This window comes from Anomaloglossus baeobatrachus, chromosome 1 (genome assembly GCF_048569485.1).
Source record: "Anomaloglossus baeobatrachus isolate aAnoBae1 chromosome 1, aAnoBae1.hap1, whole genome shotgun sequence".
Lineage (NCBI taxonomy): Eukaryota > Metazoa > Chordata > Amphibia > Anura > Aromobatidae > Anomaloglossus > Anomaloglossus baeobatrachus.
Window position 1 is genome coordinate 779,810,358 of NC_134353.1, and position 23,728 is coordinate 779,834,085.

A 23,728-nucleotide genomic window follows, 5' to 3' on the forward strand; every position below is an offset into this window, starting at 1 on the left:
GTAAAGAAATGTGTACAATTCCTACAATTTCTATCAGATATTTTTGTTCAAACCTTCAAATTAAACGTTACAATCTGCACTTGAATTCTGTTGTAGAGGTTTCATTTCAAATCCAATGTGGTGGCATGCAGAGCCCAACTCGCGAAAATTGTGTCACTGTCCAAATATTTCTGGACCTAACTGTATATCCTGATCATCAGCTGTCACGACACAGTTTAAGAATAAGGTTATCAATATGTGTTGCTGACTCGACATAGTAGAAGTGGCAGAGCATAGGTGAGCAGCAGCACTGCTCGCTTTATCTGTGTCACCACAATAAATCTATACATACCGAGATATGCTTATCTATGCCTCTTGTTCTTCTGAGTGGAGTGCAGTCCAGCCTTATTTGTAGCTCCCTTTCAGGCAGTTGTCAGTAAATGAGCAAACCTGAGGTTTAAAGTTTGGTTTGGAAATTGGCTGTCAAAAAACAATGTTCGGGTTCAAAGTTTGAGTGAGTTATTATGAGTGCATACGATTTAAGCGAGCAGCACTGTGCTTGGGTATGAGTGATGCTCATTCCTGTCCGAACCGCTTGCAGTGTTTGAAAGGCTCACACTTAGGGTAAAACCAGCGTGATCAGATGTAGTGTGCACACATACATAACAAAATTGAAAACCCCACCTACTTTCCCCCGGAAGTGATCTGCTTATGGTTGGCATCATGTGGGTAGAGCCACTAACTGCCCAATTACAGACTTCCATTGAGGTTTAACTCGTCGGAGTCACAAACAAAACTTTTTTATGATTCAACCGTACCTGCCGAAATTTCCAAAGGTTTGCTCACACTAGTTGTCAGGAGAATACCCCTCATCTCTGCAGTCTCGGGATTTGCTGAGGTGAATGTGCGCTCCCAACCTCTGCCACTGTGATGGAGCTACAGATAACACTGGACAGCAAAACTCTAAGCAGGACAAGAGGCAGAGATCAGCACATCTCTTCCCCTTCTCTCCTGCATACTTCTGCCCACTTCAACGCTGCTCTGCTCCTTGCAGCGGCAAAGGTTAGGAGCCACTGGTGATTTCCGCTTCACCTCTTCTGTCTAGGTGCTTGCTATGTCTGAAGGCGCATAAAAGCAGCAGACAAGTTAGGTTACAGCAGGCTGCCACTCTGTAGATAGTGGCCCTGGGCATTTTTCCAGTCTGCACCCCATAATGCCAGCCCTACAGATAGCAGAGCAGAACATATTTGATCCTACAGCAAGTACTTATCTTATTCGTTAGCTACAAATGTAGTATAAAACATGAAATAAAATACTTTTGGGACACAAACCTTTGCCTTTTCTATATTATTATTTTCTTGCAGATGTGTAGATTAAAATAATTATTTCGCTTTGCAATAACTATGTAACTGCATAAAGCAATGCATTTTTATTGAGCACATAATACTGCAATGTGTGCAGTTCTGTAATCCCACTTCATTGCAACATAATATATAAAACTGAGCAGAAAGGTCTTTTTCTTCTTTTCTATTGCTATGTCACTTTCAGGAAAAAACGCTCTGATCACAGAAGAATGAAACTCATTTATTTCATTTTTTCCAATGACACCTGTCTAGATTATGCTGAAATGTACATCAAGTAAATGATATGTTATACCTTGTCATTTAACTGCTATGAAATAACAGTTCAAATAGATTATTAGGAAAGACAGACTCTAAAGGACACTCAAAGACTAAATAAAAGCAAGATGTCAAATGCAATGGATACTTGAAATAGTAGCATGATCTTTCTTTATATTGAAAGAAAGAAAGAAAGAAAGAGAAAGAAAGAAAGAAAGAAAGAAAGAAAGAAAGAAAGAAAGAAAGAAAGAAAGAAAGAAAGAAAGAAAGAAAGAAAGAAAGAAAGAAAGAAAGAGAAAGAAATGAATGAATGAATGTGTGGCTAATTGGCACCATATCTGCTCCAATGACCTTTGGCAAGTCACTGTCTTCTATCTTGCTCATGTCTTTAAACTGGTGGGATTAAGACAGTTTCAAGATCATTAACACAATTAAAGTCAGTCTTGTCAAATAACTTTTATTTAATTGTTATGTGTGTTGCTAGTAGAGATGAGCGAACTGGTCGCGGTTCGGCTCAAGGTCGGTTCGCCGAACGGAGATCCCGTTCGAGTTCGGTTCGTCGAACGTTCGACGAACCGAACTCGAACAAATAGGCTATAATGGGAGGCAATCACAAACACATAAAAATGCAATATAAATGTACACATACAGTTAATAAACATTGCCATAACACTTACCGGTCCCCGCGATCCCTCCTGCACTCTGTCTCCTGCCGCTATTCCATCCGATGATCGCTGAATCTTCCCAGTGACCGGCACTGCCAGCAGAGATGCAGGACCTATCGTGACGTCAAAATAGCCATGTGACCAGTCACGTGGCTATTATCTCATTGACTACAGACTAGTCACATGATTATGACGCGTCATGTAGGACCTGCGAGTGCATCTCTCCGGTACACGGTGCACATGTGTGTATCGCCGTGTACCGGCGACATGCTCTAGCACACGGTCGACTCCCCGTTCCGTTAGGGACCGGCTGACACAGCCGGTCATTAACGGAGATCACCGTTGCCATAGCAACGCAGTTAGTGGTGACGTCACCGCTAACCGCGGCACCGGGAGCACCGTTGCTATGGTAACGCGTCTGTCAGCGTTACCGCTGTTACCACTAGCAGCACTGATCACTCACGGAGTGAAGGCTGCACGCTGCTTCCCGTGCAGCTTTCACGGAGTGAATGCTCCACGGGAAGCAGCGTCTTCCCCCATGCAGCAGTGATGTAGCAGAGCTGCATTTGTTGAACGAGAAAGACAGAAGAGCAGGATCATGGAGGGCTGACAGGGGGTAATAAAGATGGAGTCTCTAATGTGTCTGTGTATTTATTTCTATTAAAGTATTTTTTCTCTGTGTGGTGTCTTTTTTTTAACCCTTTATGGGAGATTCTTAATGGCCGGGTCAAACGTGCCTGACATTAAGAATCTCTGGCTTAATACTGGCTAGTAAAACAAAGCCAGTATTAACTCATGATTACCCAACAAGCCACCCGGCTCCAGGGCCGTTGGAAGAGTTGGATACAGCGCCAGATGATGGCGCTTCTATGAGAGCGCCATTTTCTGGGACGGCTGCAGACTGAAATTCGCAGCACAGGCGCCCAGAAACCTCGGGCTAACCTGTGCTGCGGATTCCAATCCCCAGCTGCCTAGTTGTACCTGGCTGGACACAAAAATGGGGCGAAACCCACGTCATTTATTTTTTAATTATTTCATGAAATAAGTGAAATAATTAAAAAAAACGGGCTTCCCTATATTTTTGGTTCCCAGCCGGGTACAAATAGGCAACTGGGGGTTGGAGGCAGCCCGTGGCTGCCTGCTGTACCTGGCTAGCATACAAAAATATGGCGAAACCCACGTCATTTTTTTGGTGGGCAAAAAACGTCTGCATACAGTCCTGGATGGAGTATGCTGAGCCTTGTAGTTCTGCAGCTGCTGTCTGCTCTTCTCCATACAGACAGACAGCAGCTGCAGAACTACAAGGCTCAGCATACTCCATCAAGGACTGTATGCAGAAGTTTTTTGCCCCCTGAAAAAATTATGTGGGCTTCGCCATATTTTTGTATGCTAGCCAGGTACAGCAGGCAGTTACGCCTGCCCCCAACCCCCAGTTGCCTATTTGTACCCGGCTGGGAACCAAAAATAAAGGGAAGCCCTTTTTTTATTATTTCATGAATTTCATGAAATAATTAGAAAACAAATGACGTAGGCTTCGCCCCATTTTTGTGTCCAGCCAGGTACAACTAGGCAGCTGGGGATTGGAATCCGCAGCACAGGTTGGCCTGAGATTTCTGGGCCCCACTGCTGCGAATTGCAGTCTGCAGCCGCCTCAGAAAATGGCATTTTCATAGAAGCGCCATCTTCTGGCGCTGTATCCAACTCTTCCAGCACCTGCCTGCTATACCTGGCTAGCATACAAAAATATGGCGAAGCTCACGTCCTTTTTTTGTAGTTTTTTGGCAAAAAAATAAAAAATGCTTCCCTGGATTTTCCATTGCCAGTGAAGGTAACACCAAGCAGTGGGGGTTAGCAGCCAGTAGCTGCTTGGATTACCCTTAGCTAGCAATACAAAAAAATGCAGCGGGAGCCCATATATTTTTTTTTTAATTATTTATTTAAATAACTAAAAACAAAATGGGCTTCCCTGTATTTTGATTGCTGGACATCACAGTGCAGTAAAAATAAATCTTTAAAAAAATGACGTAGCGCTCCGCGGTATTTTTGATTTTCAGCGCAGATAAAGCAGACAGCTATGGGTTGCCACCCCCATCTGCCTGCCGTTACCTTGGTTGGCAATCAAAATACAGGGAAGCCCATTAATTTTTTCTATTTAAAAAATAGTTAAAAAAAAAATGACTTTGGGTCCCCCCATTTTTGATAGCCAGCTAGGGTAAAGCAGACGGCTGTAGCCTGAAAACCACAGCTGGCAGCTTTACCGTGGTTGGGGATCCAATGTGGAGGTCCCCTCAGGCTCTTTTTTATAATTATTTTATAAATATTAATAATTACACAATAAAAGTAGGGTCCCCCCCACATTTGATCCCCAGCCAAGGTAAAGCGGACAGCTGTGGTCTGGTATTCTCAGGGTGGGAAGGTCCATAGTTATTGGGCCTTCACAGCCTAAAAATAGCAGGCCGCAGGTACCCCAGATGTGGCACATCCACTAGATGCGCCAATCCTGGTGCTTCACCCCAGCTCATCCCGTGCCCTGGTGCAGTGGCAAACGGGGTAATAAATCGGGTTGATACTAGCTGTAAAGTCACCTGAGATCAAGCCCAGCAGTTTGTGATGTCATGGCGTCTATTAGATACCCAACATCATAAACTGTCAGTACTAACAAAAAAAAAAATCGCCAAAAGAAATTTATTTGAAAAAACAGTCCCCAAAACATTTCCTCTTTCACCAATTTATTGTAAGAAAAAAAATAAAGGGGTCCCACGACGACTCTGGACCGTCTAGAATATGGGGGGGAGACACTCAGGGAACGTATCCCCCATTTTCTAGGAGTGCGTACCCTTCATGTGAAGAGTGTGGGTGCAATGAATCTGCACTCACTCTCCCCGGGTCCACAGCAGCAGAGTCCATGTCGTAATGGTTGCTACCAAAGCTGAAATGCCCTGCTCATGAGGTAAGGGCATGCCTAATCAGGAGAACTACTGTAGAGGAAGCTCTGCTCACTGGTATATAGGTGCTCAGAGGTAATAATAGATAAAATTAGTGAGTAACCTCGGCACTCTAAATCTCCCAGACTAAGTCAGTAAGACACAACGGATAGCAATGCAAAATCACTCTTTATTGGTCCGTATTAAGAAAACAAATTTTTTCATAGGCATATATGTTTTTGCCAAAACAAGTTACAAATGACGTTTTGGCCTGAGCCTTCGTCAGATTGGACTTATCTGCATGTAATCTTGAAAAATGACAATAATCAGTATCACATAAGAGTGAGAGAACAATAACATAAACTCGAACAATGTAGAGGTACAATTGGGATGCAGCAAAAAAATTGCAACACAGCAAGAAATGAAACAAATGATACAAATGTCATAATACAGTACAAGGACAATATAGTAAGGACAAATATGGGGTCAGAGTAGGCTTAGACAGCTCTGGTACGAAAGAGATGTCAATGATAAAGTAACATGTGCAGTAGGTGTAGAGCTACACTATGCATGGCAGAGCTAATGGGTAGACCGACCATAGAAAAAGAACGGAGAAAAAGTGGAGAAAAAGTGGAGAAAAAGTTGAGAAAAAATGGAGAAAAAAATGGAGAAAAAGTGGAGAAAAAGTGGAGAAAAAATGGAGAAAAAGTGGAGAAAAATGGAGAAAAAGTGGAGAAAAAGTGGGGAAAAAGTGGAGAAAAAGTGGAGAAAAAAATGTAGAAAAAGTGGAGAAAAAATGGAGAAAAAGTGGAGAAAAGGTGGAGAAAAAGTGGAGAAGAAGTGGAGAAGAAGTGGAGAAGAAGTGGAGAAAAAATGGAGAAAAAGTGGAGAAAAAGTGGAGAAAAAATGGAGAAAAAGTGGAGAAAAAGTGGAGAAAAAATGGAGAAAAAGTGGAGAAAAATGGAGAAAAAGTGGAGAAAAGTGGAGAAAAAGTGGAGAAAAAGTGGAGAAAAAAATGTAGAAAAAGTGGAGAAAAACTGGAGAGAAAGTGGAGAAAAGGTGGAGAAAAAGTGGAGAAGAAGTGGAGAAGAAGTGGAGAAGAAGTGGAGAAGAAGTGGAGAAAAAGTGGAAAAAAAGTGGAGAAAAAGTGGAGAAAAAATGGAGAAAAAGTGGAGAAAAAGTGGAGAAAAAGTGGAGAAAAGGTGGAGAAAAAGTGGAGAAAAAGTGGAGAAAAAGTGGAGAAAAGGTGAAGAAAAAGTGGAGAAAAAGTGGAGAAAAAGTGGAGAAAAAATGGAGAAAAAGTGGAGAAAAAGTGGAGAAAAAGTGGAGAAAAGGTGGAGAAAAAGTGGAGAAAAAGTGGAGAAAAAATGGAGAAAAAGTGGAGAAAAAGTGGAGAAAAAGTGGAGAAAAAATGGAGAAAAAGTGGAGAAAAAATGGAGAAAAAGTGGAGAAAAAGTGGGGAAAAAAATTTAGAAAAAGTGGAGAAAAAAATGGAGAAAAAGTGGAGAAAAAATGGAGAAAAAGTGGAGAAAAGGTGGAGAAAAAGTGGGGAAGAAGTGGAGAAAAAATGTAGAAAAAGTGGAGAAAAAGTGGAGAAAAAAATGTAGAAAAAGTGGAGAAAAAATGTAGAAAAAGTGGAGAAAAGGTGGAGAAAAAGTGGAGAAGTGGAGAAGAAGTGGAGAAAAAGTGGAGAAAAAAATGTAGAAAAAGTGGAGAAAAAATGGAGAAAAAGTGGAGAAAAGGTGGAGAAAAAGTGGGGAAGAAGTGGAGAAGAAGTGGAGAAAAAGTGGAGAAAAAGTGGAGAAAAAAATGTAGAAAAAGTGGAGAAAAAATGGAGAAAAAGGGGAGAAAAGGTGGCGAAAAAGTGGAGAAGTGGAGAAGAAGTGAAGAAAAAAAGGAGAAAAAGTGGAGAAAAAGTTAAGAAAAAGTGGAGAAAAAGTGGAGAAAAAGTGGAGAAAAAGTGGAGAAAAAAATGTAGAAAAAGTGGAGAAAAAATGGAGAAAAAGTGGAGAAAAAGTGGAGAAGAAGTGGAGAAGAAGTGGAGAAAAAGTGGAGAAAAAAATGTAGAAAAAGTGGAGAAAAAAGGGAGAAAAAGTGGAGAAAAAGTGGAGAAAAAATGGAGAAAAAATGGAGAAGTGGAGAAAAAGTGGAGAAAAAGTGGAGAAAAAGTGGAGAAAAAGTGGAGAAAAAGTGGAGAAGAAGTGGAGAAGTGGAGAAGTGGAGAAGAAGTGTTTGTTTGGGAGATAAATAATTTTTTACCGGCGCTGTCATTTACTGTAACGTGATCATCGGTGTACGGTGTATACCTGTGATCACGTGAGCGGGGACCGAAAAAACCGACCTGAATCATGATCTCCAGGGTCTCAGCTAGCCCTGAAACCCCGGAGATTTTCTGACGCCGGGGGGCGTTATTCACTTATTTCTGCCTGCTGTTTATAAACGGCAGATCAGAATAAGGCTACATTAACACGACCGATCCATTTTTGCGGTCTGCAAAAAACAGTCCGTTTTTTTTCACGGGTGCATCCGTGTGGCATCCGTTTCCGTTCCGTAGACGGTCCGTATGTCATCTGTTTGTCATCCGTGTGCCTTCCGTTTTTTTTATGTACTGCAAAAAAACTGAAGGAGGGTAAATGCATAAATTTACCCTAGATCCATAGCTTCATCCTACATGAGGCGGTCACATGTTCACTCCAGTGCCATTTTCTACGGCTTTTCACAGCGTAGAGCGCTCTGGTGATTTTCCTGTGCTTGTGCACTTCATATCAGTCTTTTCTGTCATTATAATGGCAGAAAGACACATAATGTCCCACTCTCCTGCATTTTGTAATTTTGCACTCTTTGGTGCCTTTCATGTGGCACTAAGGGGTGCTTAGCTTTGTATTTAGCCAAAAAAATGAAAAAAAAAATGACGTAGGGTTCCCCCTAGTTTTGTAGCTAGCTAGGGTAAAGCAGACGGCTGCAGCCTGCAGACCACAGCTGGCAACCTCACCTTGGCTGGTAATCCAAAACTGAGGGCACCCCACGCTGTTATTATAAAATTAAATAGATAATTTAAAAAAAAAAACATGTAGGGGTCCCCCCAAAATTGGATCACCAGCCAAGGTAAAGCAGACAGCTGGGGTCTGATATTCTCAGACTAGGGAGGTCCATGGTTATTGGACTCTCCCCAGCCTAAAATAGCAGGCCGCAGCCACCCCAGAAGTGGCGCATCCATTAGATGCGCCAATCCTGGTGCTTCACCCCAGCTCATCCCGCGCCCTGGTGCGGTGGCAAACGGGGTAATATATGGGGTTAATACCAGATGTGTAATGTCACCTGGCATCAAGCCCTGGGGTTGGTGAGGTCAGGCGTCTATCAGATACCCAACATCACCAACCCAGTCAGTAATAAAAAAAAATAGACGACAAACACATTTTTATTTGAAAAAAACACTCCCCAAAACATTCCCTCTTTAACCAATTTATTAGAAAGAAAAACAAATCCACGTCTGGTGTAATCCAAGGGGTTGCCATGACGATCCACACTGTCCCAGTCAATGAAGAGCAGAATGTTCCCCATTGGCTGGGAGAGCAATGCAGTGACCTGAGCTAACATCAATGGGTCAGCCCAGGTCACTGCAGGGCATGACAAGTGCTGCTGTCAGCGAGGTATATTACCTGCGCTGATCTCCAGCACACTGACAGCACCTGTCACTGAGTTCAATGACTGCCGCCTTCACAGCCAAGTATCGCGAGAGGCCCGTGACGTCACCGCTAGTCAGTCTCGGGTCGGAAGCGAGAGAAGGTTATGTGAGAAGCGGCGGCCATGGAGGACAGTGACAGCGCTGAGGTCGGGATGGCGGGACTTCATCACCGCAGGTAAGCCGAGCGGGACCATGTGTGCAGAGTGTGTGTGCAGAGTGTGTGTGCAGAGTGTGTGTGTGTGTTTGCGTACGTGTGTACATGCTGCGGGCAGGAGGGGGTGGAGCGAGCTGAGCGGGGAAGTGTGGGCTTCCTGCACGTAACTAGGATAAACATCGGGTTACTAACCAAAGCGCTTTGCTTGGATACCCGATGTTTATCTTGGTTACCAGCTTCTGGCAGGCTGCCAGCGATGGCTCCTGCACACTGTAGCTGTAAAAAGCCCTGCTTTTTGCTGCTAGAACCGTTCTCGAACGGATTTAGAACTATCGAGCTTTTAGCAAAAAGCTCGAGTTCTAGTTCGATCTAGAACAGCCCCCAAAATCACTCGAGCCGCGAACTGGAGAACCTCAAACCGCGAACCGCGCTCAACTCTAGTTGCTAGTAGGATTACAAAACTTACATTTTGTATAGAAAATGGATAGTGATTATTGCAATTATACATGTTCCTGTCAAAGTGGTTTACTTTTTATAAAAAATTGATTAATCTATGCAGGGCCGCCACTAGGAATTTCAGGGCTCCATACTGGCAAAATTTTCGGGGCCCCTTGGGACTATGCCCAGGCTCCACCCCAGCTCTGCCCCCACCCATCAAACCTCCTACAGTCACACAGCACTGCGAGAGTGGCACACAGCACTGCAAGGGTGGCAGGAGGCTCACAGCAGAGTCAGGAGGCTCACAGCAGAGAGGCAGGAGGCTCACAGCAGGGAGGCAGGAGGCTCACAGCAGGGAGGCAGGAGGCTCACAGAAGGGAGGCAGGAGACTCACAGCAGAGAGGCAGGACGCTCACAGCAGAGAGGCAGGAGGCTCAGCAGAGAGGAAGGAGGCTCACAGCAGAGAGGAAGGAGGCTCACAGCAGAGAGGAAGAAGGCTCACAGCAGAGAGGAAGGAGGCTCACAGCAGAGGGAGGCTCAAAGCAGAGAGGCCAGGATGCTCACAGCAGAGAAGCCAGGAGGCTCACAGCAGAGAGGCCAGGAGGCTCACAGCAGAGAGGCAGGAGGCTCACAGCAGAGAGGCAGGAGGCTCACAGCAGAGAGGCAGGAGGCTCACAGCAGAGAGGCAGGAGGCTCACAGAAGGGAGGCAGGAGGCTCACAGAAGGGAGGCAGGAGGCTCACAGCAGAGAGGAAGGAGGCTCACAGCAGAGAGGAAGGAGGCTCACAGCAGAGGGAGGCTCAAAGCAGAGAGGCCAGGAAGCTCACAGCAGAGAGGCCAGGAGGCTCACAGCAGAGAAGCCAGGAGGCTTACAGCACAGAGGCCAGGAGGCTCACAGCAGAGAGGCCAGGAGGCTCAAGGCAGAGGGAGTCTCAAAGCAGAGAGACAGGAGGCTCACAGCAGAGGGAGGCTCACAGCAGAGAGGCAAGGAGGCTCACAGCAGAAAGGCAAAGAGGCTCACAGCAGAGAGGCAGGAGGCTCAAAGCAGAGAGGCAGGAGGCTCAAAGCAGAGAGGCAGAAGGCTCAAAGCAGAGAGGCAGGAGGCTCACAGCAAAGGGAGGCTCAAAGCAGAGAGGCCAGGAGGCTCAGAGCAGAGGGAGGCTCACAGTAGAGAGGCCAAGAGGCTCACAGCAGAGAGGCCAAGAGGCTCACAGCAGAGAGGCCAAGAGCCTCACAGCAGAGAGGCCAGGAGGCTCACAGCAGAGAGGCCAGGAGACCACAGGCCAGAGGTCCCCCACCCCTGATCTAGCTGAAGCAAGCCAGGAGCTGGGGTCGGCGGGCAGCCACGGGCAGAGATCAGCGCCCCCCCGCCTTCAGCAAAGATCAGTGGGCCCCGGGCAAAGATCAGTGCCGTCCCCCCTGGACAGAGATCAGTGGGCCCCGTGCAGAGATCAGCACCCCCCTTCCCCCGGGCAGAGATCAGCGCGGGCCCTGGGCAGAGATCAATGCCGCCCTCTTCCCTTGGCAGAGATCAGTGGGCCCTGTGCAGAGATCAGCGCCCCCTTTTCCCAAGGAAGAGATCAGTGGGCCCCGGGCAGAGATCAGTGGGCCCCGTGCAGAGATCAGCGCCGCCCCCCCTATGGGCAGAGATCAGTGGGCCCCGTGCAGAAATCAGTGCCCCCCCTTCCCCCGGGCAGAGTTCAGCAGGGGCCCGGGGAGAGATCAGCGCGGGCCCCGGGCAGAGATACGCGTGGGCTCCCATCAGAGATCAGCGTGGGCCCCAAACAGAGATCAGCAACTCTTCGGCTCACAGCGCTTACCTGTCCTGCTGACTGCCATGTCTTCGCCACCTCAGCCGCTGTTGCAGGAGTGTAATGAGGTCTCAGAGTGATGACCTCACCACACTGCTGCATGGTCCAGCGATGACGCGCCCTGCTCTGCTCCAATGACCCTGCCTCCACTACATCACATGGCTAATTTGCATGCTCCGCCCCTTTGCATGCAAATTAGTCATGTCTGGTAATGAAGCGACACCGCTGAGCCCCTCTGCTGCTGCTGCTCCTGTGACTGGGGCCCGGTGAAGAGGAGGGGCCCGTCCTGCCTGAGGCTAAAGATAAGTATTTACCCTGAGCCTGGCCGGGCCCCCTCTTTTCACCTGGGCCCCCTACACCAGGCACAGTAGTAATGCCCTGATGGCGGCCCTGAATCTATGTAAGAATTGTGTACAAGGACTTAGGGGTACTTTGCACGTTGCGACATCGCTAGCATCGGCTAGCGATGTCCAGCGCGATAGCACCTGCCTCCGTTGCACATGCGATATCTTGTGATTGCTGCCATAGCTAACATTATCGCTACGGCAGCATCACACGCACATACCTGGTTGCCGACGTCGCGGTGACCGCCAAACAATCCCTCCTTCAAGTAGGAGGTGCGTTCGGCATCACCGCAACGTCACCGCAACATCACTAAGCGGCCGGCCAATAAAAGCGGAGATGCGGAGATGAGCAGGACGTAACATCCCGCCCACCTTCTTCCTTCCTTATTGCCATCGGGATGCAGGTAAGGAGATGTTTGTCGTTCCAGCGGCTTCACACACAGAGATGTGTGACGCCGCTGGAGCGACAAACAACATCGTACCTGCGGTCGACTCGACATTATGAAAATGAATGGCGTGACACAGATCAGCGATTTTTGACTGTTTCACGCTAGTTCATCGTCGCTCCTAGGATTTACACATTGCGATGTAACTACCGGCGCCCGACAATATTTCGGTAGCGATGTCGCAACGTGCAAAGTACCCCTTAGAGGTTAAGCCAGCCTTAAGATTTTTTTTCAAAGACACAATGCAAAGGTTTACCTTTTTTCACCAACTTAAAAGAATGCAAATAATTTGAAAATTTGAATGAGAGATGAGAGAATTATATTTAGGTGAGTCCTAAAAGAATTAACATGCAATACCTAATAATTTTCATCCAGAGAAATAACCTTGGATAAGAAATGTCACATAATCTGACAGTGAGCTATAAGCAATTCCTAGTGCCAAAAATAAAGTGCAACAAAAGGACCTCCATGAAGCTACTAAGATAACAGTTCTTAGAGAGACACACAGTAATTGCACTTGCAAATATAAGCAGATAATCAAATATATATAACGGTATTGTCCCAAAAGGGGTTTACCTGGTCCAAGTATACACACAAATATATGCAAAGAGGCAGAAACAACTCAAAAGGAATAGAGATGCAGCACCCTAATGCACATTTTGCCTAAACCTCTTCCAAGCATAATTACTGTGTGTCTCTCTAACAACTTAGCTTCCATGATGGCTTTTATTGCACTTTATTTTTGCTCATTCTGGAGGGCCTCATTATTAATTTCCCTCATGTATTCATCAAGAGCTAAATGGATTGCAAAGCAAGGGAGCATTTGGCTTTAAAGTTTTTACTTTCGCTCACCATACTCTCCACAGAGCTGCACCCCTTTTTTCCTCCCCCTCACCGATGTCTACCACTTTACTTTGGCTGTATGTTAAGCTAATTTAAAACACAAAACTCTTCCTTAATAAGGCTTATTCCACTTCCATTTTCAAGACTTTTCTTGTGGTGGACAAAATATCAAGGAATCAATATTAACTCCTTAATGCCGGAGCCTCCTTTCAACTTCCTGACCAGGCAAAATTATAAAATGCTAACCAGTGTAATAACTCTGGAACCCTTCAATGGGTCCCAGTGATTCTGAGATTTTATTTTCGTGACATATAGTGCTTCACATTGATGGTAAATTTATTTTGAAACTTATACATTTATTTGTGATATCAGAATTTTCCTTAAAATTTAGAAAGTTTTACAATTTTATGCTCTTAAACCAGAGAATTATGTCACACAAAAAGTTAATAAATAATATTTCACACATGTCTACTCTACTTTACATCAGTGCAATTTTTTGAAAGAATGTTTTTGTCAGGAATTTAGAAAAGTTAAAAGATTATCAGCAATTTCTAATTTTTCCAACAAAGTTTACAAAACCAAATTTTTATGGACCACTTCCTGTTTGAAGTCATTTAGAGGGGCTTTTGTGACAGAAATCCCCTACAAGTTACCCCATTTTGGACTCTAGACCTCTCAAAGAACTTATCTAGATGTGTGGTCAGCACCTTGAATCTAAGGTGCTTCACAGAATTTTGTAAAGTTGAGCTGTAAAAATAAAAAAACAAACATTTTTCTCACAAAAATATTGTTTTAGCCCAAGATTTTGCATTTTTCCAAGTGTGACAGGGAAAAATTCAGCATACAGTTTGTTGTGCAAATTCTCCTCAGTACACCAGTTCCCGATATTGGAGTGCAAATTTTGCTGGAATGGTTTGAGAGTGCAATGCCAAATTAAAAGTCCCTGAAATATTAGAGAAGCAGGCCTCCCTAAGTCACCCCATTTTACAAACTATACCCCTCAATGTATTTATCTAGGGGTGCAGTTATAGTAACACAACATGTGCCTCACAAAGTTTTATACCATTGGGTGGTGAAAAAAGTAGTTACATTTTTAATTTTTACAAGTGAAGAAAAAGGAACCAGCTTCCAGGGAAAATTTTAATAAAATCCGCTTCTTTATTGGATTCTTTAAAATTATAGAAAATAGTGAATCTCACCAAGAAAGACAGGAGTCACAACCAGCACTGGACACCAGATGCTGATCGAATTGCATCTGGTGTCCAGTGCTTGTTGTGACTCCTGTCTTTTTTTGTGAGATTCACTATTTTCTATAATATTAAAGAATCCAATAAAGAAGCGGGTTTTACTGACATTTTCCCCGGAAGCTGCTTCCTTTTCTTCACATGTTGATACATACGCTGATAACAGCAGTGGGATCCTGCGCTTCCAAGGCACTGGAGGATTAAACGCTGAAGAATAGGGTGAGCTGGACTATTTCTGTAGTTACATTTTTACCACTAAAAAGTTTTTAGCCCTAAGTTTCTAATTTTAATATTAGCTAATAGTAAAACAATACCCTTCATGTAATTGTGAACTACTTTCCAGGCACAGCGGTAAGCTGAAAAAGTAAGGAGCACCATATTATAGCGCAGATTTTGCAGTTATGGTTTGCAGTTGCTCCTGAGGTGCCAGAACAGCAAAACCCCCATAAGTGACCTCATTTTACAAAATACACCAATCAATGAATTCATCTAGGGATGCAATGATCATATTGACACCACAAGTGTGTCACAGAATTTTATATCATTGGATGGTGATTACATTTTTACCACAAATATTTTGTCTTAACCTCAGATTTTATATTTTTACACTGCAAAATTGGTAACAATGGCACACTATTTCTGCTGAGCATGGCAATGCCCCATGTGTGGCTGTACAGTACTGCTTAGCCACGCTGCGACACTTGCAAGGGAGGAAAGGAGTGCTAATTGAATCTTGGTGAATAGATTTCCTACAATAGTTAACAGACTCCGTAAATAGAGCCTCTAAGTGCCAGAAGAGCAGAATTGTCATTTTGGAAATAACACTCGTCTATGAATTTATCCACAGGTGTGGTGACTATTTTGACTCCATGATGTTGCTGAATAAAAATATGATATTTACCATTGGTGTGACTATACATTGTAGTGACCATAGATTGCCCCCAGCTTGTGCTTCTATAGACATGTAACTGGTAAATTACACATGCATACTACAGAAATATGAAACATGTGGACTTTAGATTGTGAGGCTCTAAAGGGAGGTGTTCATTTTGAATTAGGAGTGAAGATTTTGCCAGATTTCTTTTCGGGTGAAGCAATGGCACTTTTCCAGAGCCTTTGTGTTATCAAGAATGTGGAACCCCCTATATTTCCATTGACAGATGGTGGAGCTGAGTGGAGGTTTGGTTTTTCGGGGAGAATAAGTTGAGGCTTTTATTGGGAACAATTTACCTGACATTTTGGACCACATTTATCCTATTCTCTTGCTTTGGGGTTTACATCTAAATCTCCAAATGATGTGATTCAGATAAAACTGCAGAGGGATTCACTCACTGTAATGTGGCAACAGAGTTACTCTGGCCTCCATCTCACCTCTGTTGAGTGATGTCTGTCTTTTCAGAAGTTCACAAAACCGTGCTATGTAAAGACAGACATCACTGGATTTTAGGCCAGAGAGAGTTCACAGTGGCTTTCTCATAGTTAATGTTCCGTTGGAGGATCCATCTAAGTCATGTATATCAGAGATTTGCACATAAACCCTGATGTAAGCAGTCAGCATTGAGCGCAGAATAAATGTGAGTTGTGTCCTACTTGTGGTCTTTGGGAGGCAGAATAAATAAATCAACAGCAGGACATGACTTTATTTTATTTTATCATGCCATTCCCCATGCAGTATAAGTGATAAGACAGATTTATTCTTCAGGGCAATACGATTATATCAATACCAGGTTTATATTGGGTTTTTATCTTTAGATACTATAACACACTAAACAACGCTTTTCATCACCATATTTTGAGAGCTATAAATTTTCAATTTTTCTGCTGAGAAAGTCATGTGAAGGCTTGTGTTTTGTGGGATGAGTTAACGCTTTTATTGTTACCACGTTTGAAATATGTTTCCCACGCATTAGGATTAACTATTATCTAAGGTAACACATCTTTTCAGGCAGGCCTATCTCTTTCTATAAACTGATTGTATGTTTAACTCATATATCATGAACATATGATCCTTTCACTCAACTCTATCTAAAAATAGCTACAATTATTTTGTCATTCTGTAATGTCGTATTTTGCACATACATGTTTTTCAATTTTAAAATGTAGCAGAATATGTTGGAATTACATAAATTACATTAATAATAAAATCATTCAGTTAGGGAGCCCAGCTCTTCATCTTAAAGGACATCACTTCAGCTCCTGCATGCTGTACTTCTCATTCTCAAATACAATCACACTAGAGATGAGCAAATCTTTTCAAATTCAAATTTGCAGCTTTTTCTGAATTTTGCCAAGAAATTTAATTAGTGGCAAATCAGTCTGCAGTAATTCAAAAGTACTCCAAAGCCTCCTTGTTCCCTTAAATGACATGAATTAAGGCCGCTTTACACACTGCGATCTCGCTAGCGAGATTGCTAGTGTGTGTGCCCACCCCCACAGGTTGTGCGTCACGGGCAAATCGCTGTCCGTGGCGCACAACATCGCTAGGAACTGTCACACATACTTACCTGCCTAGCGATGTCGCTGTGACCGGCGAACCGCCTCCTTTCTAAGGGGGCGGTTTGTGCGGCGTCACAGCGACGTCACACGGCAGCCGTCCAATAGAAGCGGAGGGGCGGAGATGAGCGGGACGTAACATCCCGCCCACTTCCTTCCTATCGCATTGCCGGCGGCCGCAGGTAAGGTGAGGTTCCTCATTCCTGCAGTGTCACACATAGCAATGTGTGCTGCCACAGGAACGATGAACAACATCATACCTGCAGCAGCAATGATATTTGGGAAGAGGAGCATGTCAACGAGCAACAATATGGTGAGTATTATCGCTCGTTAACAGTCGCTCCTGCGTGTCACACGCAACGACGTCGCTAAAGAGGCCGTATGTGCGTCACGAATTCCGTGACCCCAACGACATCTCTTTACGATGTTGTTGCGTGTAAAGTGGCCTTAACAGTCTTTTGTTTCCTAGGACTGTAGCCAACAACATTCATGCCTTAATACAAACACAGTCTAAGGCCTCAAACACACATCCGTGAAACACGTGCGTGTTTGGTCCATTTCCGTATATACCGGAGACATGGACAAACGTTCACCAATGTTATGCTATGTTTGAGGTCACACGTGCGTTATTCCATACGGTTCGTGTATCCATGTCCGTGATACGTATGTGTTTCCATTTTGCACGGAAGCATGTCCATTTTCTGCACGGAACACTCAAGCACGGACCCAATGGAAGTCTATGGGTCCGTGAGCACACGTATGTGACACGGATGCATCTCCGTATGCTCCGTGTACGTTTTGTGCTTTTTCTAGCGATGTTGGTCATTCTTTCTTTTTCTGTGTATGTCGGTCAATCTCCCTCAGTCCGTCGGTCGGTCTCTCTGTCTTGTCTGTCCCTCTCTCAGTCTGTCGGTCAGTCAAACCCCTCTCTCATACTCACCGTTCCCCGATCAGCGGCGTGGCGCTGCACAGCTGTTAAAAAAACTCCGGCGGCTTTTACTATTTTAAAAAAGCCGACCGCTCATTAATCAATATCGTATTCCCTGCTTTCCCCGCCCACCGGCGCCTATGATTGGTTGCAGTGAGACACGCCCCCACGCTGAGTGACAGCTGTCTCACTGCAACCAATCACAGCCGCCATTGGGCGTGTCAATATCGAGCAGTAAAATAAATAAATAATTTTATAAAAACGACGTGCGGTTCCCCTCATTTTTATACCAGCCAGGGTAAACTCAAACGGCTGAAGGCTGGTATTCTCAGGATGGAGAGCCCCACATTATGGGGAGCCCCCCAGCCTAACAATATCAGCCAGCAGCCGCCCAGAATAGCCGCATCCATTAGATGCGACAGTTCTGGGACTCTACTCGGCTCTTCCCGATTTGCCCTGGAGCGTTGGCAATCGGGGTAAAAAAGGAGTTAATGGCAGCAGCCCATAGTTGTCACTAAGTCCAAGAATAATCATGTCAGGCGTCTCCCCGAAATACATTCCATGATTAATCTGTAAGTTACAGTAAATAAACACATACACCCGAAGAAATCCTTTATTTGGAATAATAAACACTAACAAATACCCTCGATCACCACTTTATTAAGCCCGAAAAAGCCATCAATGTCCGGCGAAATCCACGGAGGTCCCGCGTCGCTTCCAGCTCTGCAACATGAAGGTGACAAGAGCTGCAGAAGAACACCGCCGCTCCTGTCAGCTCCAAACAGCAACTGAGTTGAGAAGCGCGATCAGCGATGATGTCACTCAGGTTACTCGCGGCCACCACTGGATCCTCCAACTGTGACAGCAAGTCGCCCGAGTGACAGCGATGAAGTCACAGGTGATTTGTGGTCAAGGGTGGAGGATCCAGCTAGCTGCGGGTAACCTGAGTGACAGCAGCGCTAACCACGCTGCTCACTTCAGTGACTCAGGGGATTAGCGGTCACTGGTGAGTCCTTCACAGGTGACCGCTAATCCGTACGAGACACAGAAAGAGCCGCGGTATGACAATGAAGTCAGGTGAAGTTCACCCGAGTTCATTCTCATCGCGTGTCGCTGTCTGCTGTCAGCGGGTATGTATCAATGACATTGTGCATCACAGACAGAACATTTCACAATACACGAACAACACACGGACATGTCACTTACGTATCTCACACACACACGGACATTCAACACACACACACGGCTAGCATACGCAATTCAGACGGATGCCACACGTACCATAAAAATGGACTTAAAACGGAAAACAGACTTGAAAAACAGAACGTAACACACGTGCGTGTTTTTCACGGATGTGTGTCGGAGGCCTAAGGGGTACTTTACAAGTTGCGACATCGCTAGCATTGGCTAGCAATGTCCAGCGCGAAAGTACCCGCCCTCGTCGCACGTGCGGTATCTTGTGATTGCTGCCGTAGCGAACATTATCGCTACGGCAGCATCACACGCACATACCTGGTCGGCGACGTTGCGGTGACCGCCAAACAATCCTTCCTTCAAGGGGGAGGTGCGTTCGGCGTCACCGCGACGTCACTAAGCGGCCGGCCAAATAGAAGCGGAGGGGCGGAGATGAGCGGGACGTAACATCCCGCCCACCTTCTTGCTTCCGCATTGACGGTGGACTCAGGTGAAGAGATGTTTGTCATTCCAGCGGCTTCACACACGGCGATGTGTGACGCCGCTGGAGCGACAAATAATATACCTGCAGCTGGAGCGACATTATGAAAATGAACGACGTGACACAGATCAGTGATTTTTTACTGGTTTGCGTTCGTTCATCGTCGCTCCTTGGATTTACACATAGCGATGTCGCTACCGGCGCCGGATGTGCGTCACAACAACCGTGACCCCAACAATATTTCAGTAGCGATGTCGCAACGTGTGAAGTACCCCTTAGTGATGTCAAAGTAACCTCAACATATCTGACCATGGGGAAACAGATGCCATCTCATGATGAGTGAGCACTAAAATGCTAGAATGATCGGAAGGCAAATCGAGCAGGTTGGACGCTAATGTGGCACCCTTGAGGCTTCAGACTTTATAGGTGATGTGGATATTAATGTAAGGTTTTATATGCGTTTATAACAAAGGTGGTTGCCAGGCTTATAATGCTTGATTGCTGGAGGGAGGAGGGACTTCGGTGCAGATAGGAGTTCCCCTAGTGATGTTGGTGGGACGTTGGAGTTACAGTCGCTGGTTGGATTCGGTGTAATATTCCCGGGACCGGCGCAGTCAGCGTGTAGAGCCCTAGATTAGGGGATGCTTCAAGTTCGCCTAATAAATCTACCGGGAGAGAAGATTTCATGCGTTTTAACCCGCCACAGTGTCCGGGGCACAGCAGCACATAGAGCCTGGCAATTGAGACTTAGATCCAGCCCACGAGAGGTTCGTACTGCCTGTGAATGGACCGGGACTTGTACACCAAAGAAAAGGGACCCCCAAGTAGCTTTAAGCCATGGGAACCCGCCAACAACAGAGCGCATAGAGGAAGAGCCCTCCAGTCTTAATACCAGCACTGGGATCCGAAGAGTTCGGGATTGCCTGGAGCCCATCTTGGTGAAGACCGGCACCCCGCAGGCATAAAAGACAATCTGTGAGTAAACATCTTGAACTGCAGCCCTTATGTCGTTCGTTTAGCTCTTCTTATGCACTGTCAGCTCTGGAGGATACTGCCAGTAGTACTACAACTCCCTGCCATCCCGCTCCTGCCGCTGAAGTCTACTCAGTCCCTATGACAGACTTTCCTAACAGTTGCCCCAGGGTTACCCACTCCACCTGTGGGGAGCAGAAACACCTCAGCTGCCACAACACCAGACCTGGGAGTCCCGTCCAGCAGTTGCGGCTCACATAGCTGCAAAACCACAGGTGGCGTAACGAACTATTAAAATATCCAAAAATAAAATTCCCATCATCATCTCCCCTTCATTTATCAAAAGACACCACCAGGATCACGGAGCCGGACCCCGCTAACGCTGACGTTCCTGGACTAGTCCGGCCCAGTTCCGAGTACCCCCTGGCCATGGGGCGGGCGTGTCACTGGCATGGGCTCAATTTGACTAACGAGTATAATGCAAGTCAATGGTAAACATTTTTCTGGAAGTCCCTACAAGGAGGTCCGGAGGGGCAGGAAAATCACTGAAATGAATAGAAACAGCACTCAAATGAAATGGGAACAGCATGTGGAAGATGCCCAGATTTAGCTTGTACTCCCAGCCACTGCAGGGAACAATGTTGTTACAGTACTACTCCACTTTTACCGACTGACAAAAAAACATACAAAACTGAAGATAAAATGGATTTTAAAGGAAAAGATGTGATGAAAAATTCTTTCTTATATAATGACTAGTATATAAGGAAAAATTAAGGCAACCTCTAATAGCAATGCCAACTTCCACATTGTCTTTGACTACAGTAGATGCCATAGTAAATGGGGATATAAAACTACACCCATTAGTAGTTACTGGTAAATGTAATTTTAACATTTTACTAATGATGGGCGAGTGTGCTTGCCACTGCTTGATACTCGATCGAGCATCAAGATGTTCAGGCATGCTCGATACTCAATTGAATATCCATGGTGATATGGCGCCATGCAGAGATTGCTTGTCAATCACGGTAATTCCGTAGCCATGTTGACTAATGACATTAGCAGGCTGCATCACATCATCAGATCTATATAAGACACAGTGCTCACCACTCGGCTCATTCAACAACAGGAGCAGTGTTGGGAGAGCTGCTGGAAAAAGGAAAGTGTATTGCAGTGATTATTACCATAGAGTTCCTGCTGATGCAATGTAAGACATTCTATTTTATGCCTTAATAATATTGCTATTAGCAGTATTTCGGGTATGACTAGCTGTCGGAGTAGAGATAGTTTATTAGAAGCATCTAAGTTGTGCGCTGCACAACTTACTTAAATTTCAACTAAGGTATATATCCAGATATATACGTACTTTGCGCATGCATGCGCAGTACACATGGTTTCTAGTGCATTGACGCCTTTTGGTGTTTGTGCAGTCATTGTGTTATCAGGTGCTTATGCGCATGCACTAGTGGTCAGCAATGGTGGATCTGCTTTACGGCTCCAAACACATGCGCCGGTATTCACCACCGCTCCGGTGGTGTTACATAGCCACTTAACACTAAACATCTTACTTTCCTGCTGCCCTTGAGGAAGTCACTATGTGACGATACGTGTGGGGCTGGAACCACCAGGAATTGTAAGCATTGGCTGAGGGTTCTTCACCTCTGACTTGGGGTGAGGTATCTGGGAACAAACAAACACCCGGAGGGGATTTAATTCTTATAGACCTTTAGTTGTGTTCCTTTATATGTCCTTAAATCATGGCAAATTTGCCTCATTTTACATTCTATGGATAGACCTGCATTTATCTTAGTTCTCGAAGACAAGTTCCCTCATTAACTTATACCTTTGGTTGATGTTGGTTATAACAGTCCCTGGGGAGGAACTATTGGTTTATTGGATTATATGTCGAACTTCTACTATTCACTGGTTATCCTCATTCAAATCCATATATATTACACATATTTGAATTAACATTGCTGTTATTTGCACTTGAATTGTGTCTGTACATTTTGTAATTGATATCCTGGTGGTCCACTATTGTGGTGTTTAATTGTTTTTAACTGTACGTTATGATGTTAATTGCTATTTTCATTACCATTGATTATGTGTCTGATTTATGTTGTATGTGTCACCAATAAAGATACTTTGTATATTTTTCTACTCCAAATATTGTCTGGTTGATCCATCGTTCTTATGGCTTACTTTGTTCTCCTTGTGTTCTGGATCTCTTTAGTGCCAGGGGTGATCCCAGGGGTGTAGTGGTGCCCTCTCCCCCTTTTTTGTCTGTCTATAATCTAAATAATGATTTCTACTTCTGTGGTCCAGTCAAAATTTGCCATTTCATCACATAAATAGTGATTTCTACTTCTGTGGTCCAGCCCAAAATTGTCATTTCATCATCTAAATAGGGATTTCTACTTCTGTATTTCAGCCCCAAAATGCCATTTCATCATCTGAATAAACTATAGGAGTTATCTGTGAAAAAAAACGAACAAGCTGCACTTTCTGGGTGTACTAGTCCATGATCAAATAGCGAATGCTTAATAGATATGCACTCACCTTGTGCCGGAGACATCAGGCATTTATGGATTGCCAAAATCATCAATTCCAGCAGTGGCTGCTGGACTTGTCTGCTGAATTAGGAGTCTGCCTCATGGCTCCAAACAGGTGGATGGGTAAAGAAAAACATTTATAAAATTATTATATAAAAACTTCCATGGAACAAATAATGTCATATAATATATTATTCATCTCCCAGGTCCCTCAAACTACACTACATATTATAAAATCATATGTAAATTAGCCCAGTTGCAACTGGGCATGTCCCATCTTTAAAAAAAATAATTATTATTTAGAAAAAAATTTTTGTAAAAAATATTATTTAAAAAATATATTAACACACACGGAAATAGTATGCATTAATTAATTGCTAGAAATTTGATCTCCTCAATCCCTTTCACTCCTCTTTGGATGAAAAATCTTTTTTCTGACTAAATAGATATATGCCACTCTTGAATTAAATAAATTGGAATACATATAGATGACTAATAATAATTCATACCTTACAGTTCCTCTTGATTTCCATTAGCTACTCTAAATGCATAAAGATGAGCAAACCTTTCAAAGTTTGGTTCACAAATCTTTACCAAGCCTCTCGGTGTTCTCTGAACAGTTTAGGAAACCTGTTCATCGAACACACCAAGCCCATTGACTTAAATCGGAGGCAAAAGTGATGTGTTGTAAATGCTGTAAGGGGCTATAAAAGAAAGAAAATAAAGCAGGAAATACTATACGAGTCTCCCTCCGAGTCTCATGGAAGGTGAAGTCACTGATTTCATTGAGATCCTCTGAGGTCAGGTTATCTGCGGTCACAGGTGAAGAGCCATGGGAACCTCCAGCTCTGTCTGCAACTTTCCTGAGTGATGTCACTTCTGATTGTCGTGGTTCATTCTCTGCCTGCAGTTACAGCGGGTCGTCATGTTTTTTGGACACGCACTGTAAATTCAGATGTG